The sequence below is a fragment of the Apus apus genome, chromosome 6, assembly GCF_020740795.1.
Source record: "Apus apus isolate bApuApu2 chromosome 6, bApuApu2.pri.cur, whole genome shotgun sequence".
Taxonomy (NCBI): Eukaryota; Metazoa; Chordata; class Aves; order Apodiformes; family Apodidae; genus Apus; species Apus apus.
The window spans coordinates 38,006,221-38,015,283 of NC_067287.1; the positions used below are offsets into that span (position 1 = coordinate 38,006,221).

General features: G+C 49.8%; 1 long non-coding RNA gene across 1 annotated transcript; it reads left to right on the forward strand.

Moving 5' to 3' along the window:
* The first annotated feature begins 215 nt into the window (after window positions 1-215).
* LOC127386579 (uncharacterized) lies at window positions 216-2,535 on the forward strand. The gene is made up of 2 exons (XR_007889935.1): window positions 216-476; window positions 1,755-2,535. It is a non-coding gene; the product is annotated as an uncharacterized LOC127386579 (long non-coding RNA).
* Window positions 2,536-9,063: the final 6,528 nt, after the last annotated feature.

Sequence of the window (9,063 nt, forward strand, 5' to 3'; positions counted from 1 at the left end):
GAGTGGGAATCTTTGCTGTTCAAGTGCAGCAACTTGTCTGGACATGCCAGGGGCAAAGATGTCCTCCTAAAACTTGGCTTTTCTGTGATCTTTGCAGAGCCACAGAGTGAGGATATTCAACCTGCCCTTCAACACTGCCAGGGATGGGGCAGCCACAGCTTCCCTGGGCAACCTGGGCCAGGCTCTCACCACCCTCACAGCAAAGAATTCCCTCCTCATGTCTCACCTCAGTCTCCCCTCTTTTAGATTAAAACTGTTCCTCCTGTCCCATCCCTCCCTGCCCTTGTCCCAGGTCCCTCCCCAGCTTTCCTGGAGCCCCTTCAGGCACTGGAAGGTGCTCTAAGGTCTCCCTGGAGCCTTCTCTTCTCCAGGCTGAACACCCCAACTCTCCCAGCCTGTCTCCAGAGCAGAGCTGCTCCAGCCATCCCATCACCTCCGTGGTGTTCAGCCCTTGGTGTCACACATCCCAGGAGCAGGTGAGGTTTATTTTGGGGGAGGGGGGTGGGAGGCAGTGGCTGCACCTCCACCTCTCTCCCTTGTTTTTTTAACCCACCTTTTTAGTTTGGTGGGTTCCCTCCCCTCCCTTAGGATGAGCAAAGGGAAGTGTAGGGGGGTGCAGCTCCCAGGGGGCCACATCATCCACCCCCCCTCCTCTAAGCCCCCTGGGCTCCCCCCTCTTCCCGGGGCAACCGTTGCAAAAGATCAAAGCACACAGCAAAAATAGCCAAAAAGAGAGAAGGAAAAAAAAAAAGAGGGAAGAGCTTGTGGGTTTGACATCTGGAAGCCAGAAGCAGCTCCTGCCTGGGAGTAGGAAGAGGTGAAGCAGGAAGGGTAAAAGTGGGTTTATGGGTTTGCTGGTGTTTTTTTTTTTAAAACTGGGATTAAAAGCTTCTTATAAAGTGCCAGGGCTGGCTGAGGTGGCAGAGGCTGAGCCCTCATCCCAGGAGCAAGGATGCAAACAGCACCTAGAACCCAAGAGGTGGGCAGAGCCCTGGTTGATCTGTGCCTGCATCTCCTGCCAGCCTCTTTTTTTTTTTTTTTTTATTCCAAAGGGATTTAAGAAGCACCTGGGAAATGTCTGGGCTGCTGGGCTGGATAAAACAGGTGCTGTTGCCTTTGGGGCCTGGAGGTTTTCAACCCTAAGGGCTCAGAAACCAGCCCCAAAGCCAAGGGGATGGCCAAGTCAAAGCCCCAGGTTTTCACATCTCTAGGATGTCTGGAATTCCTTTGCAGAATCCATCCTCTGGACAAGACTGGGATTAAAAACCACCAAGATCAGGGGGAGGCTTCAGAACTTCCATCCTCCCAACCTCTGGGCCAGGCTGCCAAGAGGTGTGATTAAAAGCCACCAAAATCAGGGGGAGGTTTAAGAAGTTAAATCATTGAGCTGTTCAGAGCATCAGGGGTGCAAAGATGAGACTGACTCCCTAAAAGGAGCTGAGTGGGCAAAGTATCTGGAATGGGAACCTCTGGAGCCACCATCCCGTGGCATTTGCTGGTGACCACAGAGCAATGAAATGCAGGTGATGAATAATTTTTGGCCACAGGAAAAAAAAAAACAAAACACCAAAACCAACCCAAAGTTGGGGGGAGAATGGGAAGAGGAGAGTTTGGGTTGGTTTTCTGTTTAACAGGAGAAGCCCATGAAATAAACCAGAACGTTTTTGGTGAGACAGTAACTGCCATCTGATCCCAAGCAGGTTAGAGCTTTTTATTTATGTGTCTATTTATTGATTTCTCTCTTTATTCTTTAGCTGTTCAGGCTGGTGAAGAGCTAGAGCTCTTGAGCAGTGTTTGGTGGCCCCTGACGTGCAGTGTTGAGGTCTCTGTGGTCCTTCCTAAACTTCTCTATCCCCATGAGTCCACCTCCTGCTCCTTACCTTGGTGCCACGAGGATTAACTGGCTCCTCATGGATTCCACTTGTTCCTCACCAGGAAACCACAGAACTGGGCAACGTTCACCAGAAGGAAGGAAAACCAAGAGGGAAGGGAAGGAAAACCAAGAGGGAAAGGAAGGAAAACCAAGAGGGAAAGGAAGGAAAACCAAGAGGAAAAGGAAGGAAAACCAAGAGGGAAAGGAAGGAAAACCAAGAGGAAAAGGAAGGAAAACCAAGAGGGAAAGGAAGGAAAACCAAGAGGGAAAGGAAGGAAAACCAAGAGGAAAAGGAAGGAAAACCAAGAGGAAAAGGAAGGAAAACCAAGAGGGAAAGGAAGGAAAACCAAGAGGAAAAGGAAGGAAAACCAAGAGGGAAAGGAAGGAAAACCAAGAGGGAAAGGAAGGAAAACCAAGAGGAAAAGGAAGGAAAACCAAGAGGGAAAGGAAGGAAAACCAAGAGGGAAAGGAAGGAAAACCAAGAGGGAAAGGAAGGAAAACAAAGAGGAGAAAAAACAAGGTGTGTGGAAGTGCTGGAGAAGGAATGAGAGAAGGAAGAAACAGGAAGGGCAGGCAGGACCATAAGCTGCCTTTGTGTGAAGCTGGAGCTCCATCCAGGAATGGTTATTTCTGTGCTTTCAATCAGGATGATGTAAACACTGCTGGGTTGTTGGTATTTTTTGGTGGGGGTGGGGGGAGAAGGAAATGTGATGGATTCAATCTGACAAACAAGATTCCTGGCTTTTTTCCTTTGTGCCAGTTCCACGTTAGGGCAAAGCTCTGGCTACCAGAGCAAAGGCTTGAGCCTCGGGGGCAGGCAGGGCTGGGGTGGGAAGGAGCCACAGAGGGAGTGTTTTCCAAACCTCCCTCTAATCTAAAGCATCTTGCCCTGAGTGGTGCAGGGAGGAGGATGTGGCGAACACAAAGCAAGCAAGAAAGAAAAAAAAGAATCGTGAAGGGATCAAAGTGTGTGTGCAAATTTGTTCCTTGTGGCAGGAGCTCTGCCAGTTGCTTCCCTGGAAAAGAAAAAAATGGTTCCCTTCCCCCCCATCCCCCCTTCCCCATGATGGAGTGAGCAAAAAATGGCATGTCAGGCTATCTTCTGGATTTCATAAGGGTTTGGGCATTGATGGATGGTTGGGATGACACCAGAGCCTTGTAGGTTGTGCCTGGGATCTGAGCAGCTTCCCCTGGGTCCCCTGGTTGCACATGGAACAGCCACATGAGGCTGAGCTATTTATAAGTGGTTCAAAGGCACCACAAGTGTGGGTGGATGTTGGCTGGAAGCTCCAGGCCACCAGGAAGCTCTCGAGCACTTGCAAGAGCCTGACGTTAACCCCCAAAGCCTGAGCACTTCCTGGTGGGGTGGGAGATGAGGAGAGCTTCTCTCCAAAGATCTAAAGAAATACCAGTCAAACCTCTGGGGCAGGACGAGCCACAGGAGCTGCAACAACTTTGGGTCCTTAGGTAGGAACCCGAGTCAAAAGGTATAAAAGTTACTGGGTGGGCAGAACTGGTGCTGTGCAGCAAAGGTGGCCCTGGTGGTGGAAGCCCCAGGTTGAAATCAGGTAGGAGAACATCTGCAGGGTGCAGGCTGGAAAGCTCCTGTGATGGACATCACTGCTGGTGGGCAGGCTCTGCTGGCCAAGGGCAGGCAAGAGCTACAGCCAACCCCTGCTTTCGAATCACCAGACTGGTTGGGTTGGAAAAGACTTTTCAGATCATCAAGTCCCAGCCCTGCCAAGGCCACCACTAAGCCATGTCCCTCAGCACCACATTTACATGGCTTGTAAGCCCCTCCAGGCTGGGTATTTGCCACCACTGTGCTTTGCTGTGCAGGCCCCAGAGGCAGCCCCAGGGCAAGGACCAACGAGGAGCAGAGGGTGGGTGCAGCCCCACCACAGCACCTCCATGGACCACTCTGGGGCAGTGTCAGCTGCTCCACCCACCCTCCCACCGAGCACCTGCCTCACAGTGTGTCCTGCTCGGGTCCCAGCATCGTTCTGGTTGGAAAAGATCTTTAAGATCATCAAGTCCAACCATAACCTAACTCTCTCAACCGTTAACCCAACTCTGCCAAGTCCAGAGCTTAAACCACGTCCCTCAGCACCACACCTAAAGTCTCTTAAATACCTCCAGGGATGGAGACTCAACCACCAGCCAGGGCAGCCTCTTCCAGTGCTTAATTACCCTTTCCGTGAAGAAATTTTGTTCTAATATTTAATCTCAACCTCCCCTGGTGCAACTTGAGCCCAGATGAGATGATGGGCCCAGCCTGCCTAGGGTTGGGAAGATCTCCCATCACGGGAGGGGACCTGGGGCCCCCAAGGAGCCCCACTGCAGGTGCCATCCCCATGTCTTCTTGTCTCCTGACCCCACAAACCCATGACAGACATGGAGGAGAAGGTGCTCCCCTTCCAGGCAGCCCCTGTAGCCCTTGAGTTCCCAACTCCCAGGCCAGTTCTCCCAGTTCATCCTGCTGTGGAAGCCACACGAGCGCCGGCTGGCTGGGATAACATCCGCGGGGAACAAAGGCTCCAGGCCTGGGCAAACCTCATGCTGGAAAAGGAGTCAGGCTAAAAAAAAAAAAAACCAACAACCAGACCTTCCAAAACCCCACGGGTTTGGGCGTGAGAAGCAAACCCCCATTTCTGCATCTGCAGAGAGAGGGAACGGGAGCGAAGTCGCAGCGCGAGGCCTCGTTCCTCCCTTGAAGACTGAAGAACCCTGGATGCCAACACTTGGGGAGTGACAACAACAGCCTCTGGAAGTGCCAGGAATCAAAGCAGCAGAGTACATTGCTTTTTTTTTTTTTGTTAATGGAACCCGAGCTGCTATTCTTAGAAACCCTCCAGAATCAACAACAAACAGTTCAGCAGCTCGAAGGCGCGGGGGGAGACGCGCTCTGGTCTGAGGGAAAACGAAGCCTCAAACAAGCCACCTCAGGGTTGCCACTCTTGGTTCCTTGCAGCATCGGTCCCAGGCAGGGCCACGTGGTTGGAAGGCTGCAGAATCGGTGTCTTAAGAAGGGGGGGGGAAAAAATAAACCAACCCAACCCAACCGAAGACATGAAGTAAGATCTGTTTTTTCCCCCTCGCGGCAGAGGTGTCGCCCTGCCGAGGTCTGGGGTGGGAGCAGGAGGGGTGGTGCTGGGAAGTGAGGGTGCAAAAGCAAGAGGTGGGCACGAGCTGAGGTCTGGAAGGAAGGTGAAGAGGCTCCGAGGTCTGGAGGTGGTTAAGAGAGGAGTCTGAAGGTACCAGCAGGCAGAGGCGTGAAGATACCCAGCTGTCCAGGCATGATGCGCCTGTTCTGGCAGGGGGGGCTGGACTGGATGATCTTTCCAGGTCCCTTCCAGCCCCTGAGAGTCTGTGACTGTGGGACACAAGGACATGAGGAAGCTCTCAGCCAGCCTGGCTGCAGATCTGGTGGGTCCTTCGCCCCACAGCATCATTTTCTGCCCTAAAAGGAGGAAATCAAGAAGAGTAAATCCCAAGGGAAGACTTCAATGCCAGAGCTACCAAGCGAGAACCCACGACCTGCATCTAGCCCAGAGTGGTGCTTCTGATGGAGAGCAGGCTGCTCTTCCACCACGTGGGAGAACACAGAGCAGGTTGGAGGACTCTGCTTCTCAGCTTCCAACCCGTGGAGCTGAGCATGTTGGAGAAGGGGGGTGGTCTGAGCTGTGGGGGGCATCCCTTAGCACACAGACCTTCCTCGGCTTGCTCCTTCCCATGGGAACAAAGCACCTCGGGATGGTCCCAACCACCACAGTGTGGATGAGAGGTGACCTCTGCCACGTCAGTTTTGGGGGTGGAAAAGGAGATCTACAGGGTGGAAGGTGAAGATGCTCGTTAGAAAGCCCCACAGAGTGTTTGCATCTCTGGAGCAGCTTCAAGATGTGAGATTTTTGGGGTTTTTTTTCTTTGCAGATCTTGGTTGTTTTATTTTTCCTGCAGTGAAAGCAGAAAAGCACCTTTAGTTTCACACCAGAGGAGAAGGGAAACAAATTTGCATCATCATTATTATTATTATTATCATTATTATTATTATCATTATTATTATTATTATTATCATTATCATTATTATTATTGTTATTATTATTGTTATTATTATTATTATTATTATTATTATTATTATTATTATTATTATTATTATTATTATTTTCTAAAATAAAAGAAAACCAAGGAAAGCTTCTTGGATGAATCCAGAGAAATTCCAACAGCACCAGGGGAAAAAAAACCCCAAACAAACACCAAAAAAACAACCAAAACTAAACTAACCTGGAAAAATGATTGAGACAAGATCAACATGAAGGTGCCTCTGTTGCTTGCAAGTGCTTTGCCAGTGATTTCTGGTTTTGGGGGGTCACACAAAGTCACTCTAAGTCAGTTCTTTCCTGACCCACAGGCCTGCTGATTCAAACCACATTCTGGTTGCAGGAGGGAGATTTTGATCAAAGCATTTTTAAAATCAGAGGGAGGAAAGATTATGAAAAAAATAAAAGAAAAGAAAAACTGCTCGTGCCCCGTGAGCCAGGAAGGGGAACAAGCTGAGAAATAACCAGAAAATATAGATATATATATAAAAGCAAACAAGCTGAAAGCACAAATCACCATTTAAACAGGTTTTCCAAGTTAAAACAATAATATTTACAGAGGCTGCTGCTTAATTTTTACAACAAAGGGTCCAATTATCACTTGAAATGATGGGATTTGCTTTGCCAGGAAAAGGCCCCTTTAAAGGATGCTCAGCCCTGATTCCCAGCAGCTTCTGGGGGTCACATCTTGAAATGTTAATTAACTGCAGCTTCATTAACATGATTCACAATTAACATATTCATGAGGCTCTTTGGGTTTTGGTTTGGTTTTTTTTTTTTCTAACATTCACTTTTTTTTCCCCTGCAGTTTTTGCAGTTGGCAGCTCTGTGAAGGAAAGGGGATGATCTCCATGGGAGGTTTTTGAGTTGGCCAGAAGCAGTTTCATTTAAAATCCAAGGGGTTCATAGTGGGTTTGTTATGGTCGGGCTTCAATTTTAGGTGATTTTAATCAATGACACAACAGCACTCCAAGTAAAACTACACCCTGAGCAGCTAAAGACCTGAAATCTTTCAGCTTAAATCTGAAAACCAACCTGAAGAGAATTCAGGTTTTGGTACTGAAAGAGAAAAAGAAAAAACCACCACAAAACTGTGGTATTATTATAATGATTATTATTTGTTATTTTCTGAAGGGACATGACAAACCTCAGGGAGTGTGAACTGGGTTGGGTGCAGGTTTCTAGGTCATTGCAAAGTTGGTTCCCGGCCCTCAAAACCCTGTTTGAACCCCAAAGTGACAGGTTTTTTCAGCAAGGTGCAGACTTCAGGGAGTTCAAGCCCCTCCAGGCATTTTTTTGGGCCAGAAGCTTGGCCAGGGAAGCTGCTCTGTTGCTTTTTCCAGCTCTAAAAGTGCTCAGCAGATCCTCTCACCTCCCCCGTGCCAGCCACGGCCTCTGCAGGTGCCAGCTGCCCAAGTGGATGGTTCCAGGTTCATCATCAGGCCAAAAGGCAACGGATTCGGGTCACATCAGGTTGGTTTTCATGGTTTTTTTAGCAGCTCCAGGCAGAGTGAGCTGTTTTGGTTGAGCTTTCAGAGAGACCCACTGCCTTGCAGGCTGGAGCCAGCGAGAACTGCGCCCAAAAAGGGAGGCAGAACAAAACCAGGAGGCTCAAAAAGCAAAGGTGGCTTTGTGTGGAGAAGTCAGCGCGTCTGATTGCACAACATATGGTGGAAGGAACCTCAGAGTGAAGAACTGCTTCCTAATATCTCATCTAAATCTCCCCTCCTCCACTTTCAATCCATTCCCCCTCATCCCATCCCTCCCTGCCCTTGTCCCAAGCCCCTCCCCAGCTTTCCTGGAGCCCCTTCAGGCCCTGGAAGGTGCTCTAAGGTCTCCCTGGAGCCTCCTCCAGGCTGCATAACCTGTAGCAGGACACTCTACCTCAGTGTGCCTGCCTCAGTTTCCCTCTCTGATTCACTTTCTCTCTGTTTCACTCCCTCCCCCCCGGCCCAGAGTGGAAAGATTCCTGTGGGAAAGGAAAGGCCCTTCTTGGTTTTTCTCCTGTTTGCTCTCAAGAATCAGATTTTTGGAAGTATGACAGCAGCCAAGCCCTTTGTTCTAGAAAAGCCTGGTCCCATCTTTGACCAGGGAAACTCCTGCACACTTTCCCTGGGAGGCTGCTGGACCTTCTCCCCTCCAGCAGGGTCATCTGCTCCATTGGTTACTCCTCAAGAGGCTGAGAGAAAGGAACACCCAGGAGAAATTCCATAAGGAGTATCAGAAATTCCATAAGGAGTATCAGAGATGAGCTCTCTCTGTGTTATCTTCATTAGCTGCTTTAAACACTAAGGAAGCTTTCACTTTCTGTTCCAGGTTTTGAAGACCTCAGGATCCTTTTAGATACTGGCAATTATTGTCTCATTACCTTGCCCAGCTACTATTTGAATCATTCTTTTAGATCTAATATGAGGCCTACTAGGTGGCTTTGTCAGCTCCAGTTGTGTGTTTTATTGTGGAGATACCTCCTTGTTTCATTTCCTTACCATCCTTTTTTTGCTACCCCCCTATCCCAACACTCAAATCATTCCATTTTAGGTCAGTTGTTGAGACCCTGGAGCTCTTACTTGGTGCATCTACATGGTGCCTGCTGTCCTGCCCCTTTGGGGGCACAAGCCCAGCTCTCTGGACCTGCTGCTCCTCATCTCCCAGAGCAAAGCCTCAGAGCAGCAGGTGCACAAGCCCTGACCTGTTTGCCTTCTTTGTCACTCCTGCAACCCTTTCTGCTCCTGTTTCACATGCTCTTTAGCATCTTTGTTGGAGACATGGACAGTGGGATCGAGTGTCTCCTCAGCAGGTTTGCTGATGATCCCAAGCTGGGTGGTGTGGCTGACACCCTGGAGGGCAGGGATCCATCCAGAGGGACCCTGGCAGGCTGGAGAGGTTTGCCCATGCCAACCTCATGAGGTTCAACAAGGCCAAGTGCAAGGTCCTGCACCTGGGTCAGGCACAAATCCAGGTTGGGGAGAATGGCTGGAGAGCAGCCCTGAGGAGAAGGACCTGGGGCTGGGAGGAGATGAGAAGCTGGAGATGAGCCACCAGTGAGGGCTGGAGCCCAGAGGGGCAATTGTGTCCTGGGCTGCATCCAAAGAA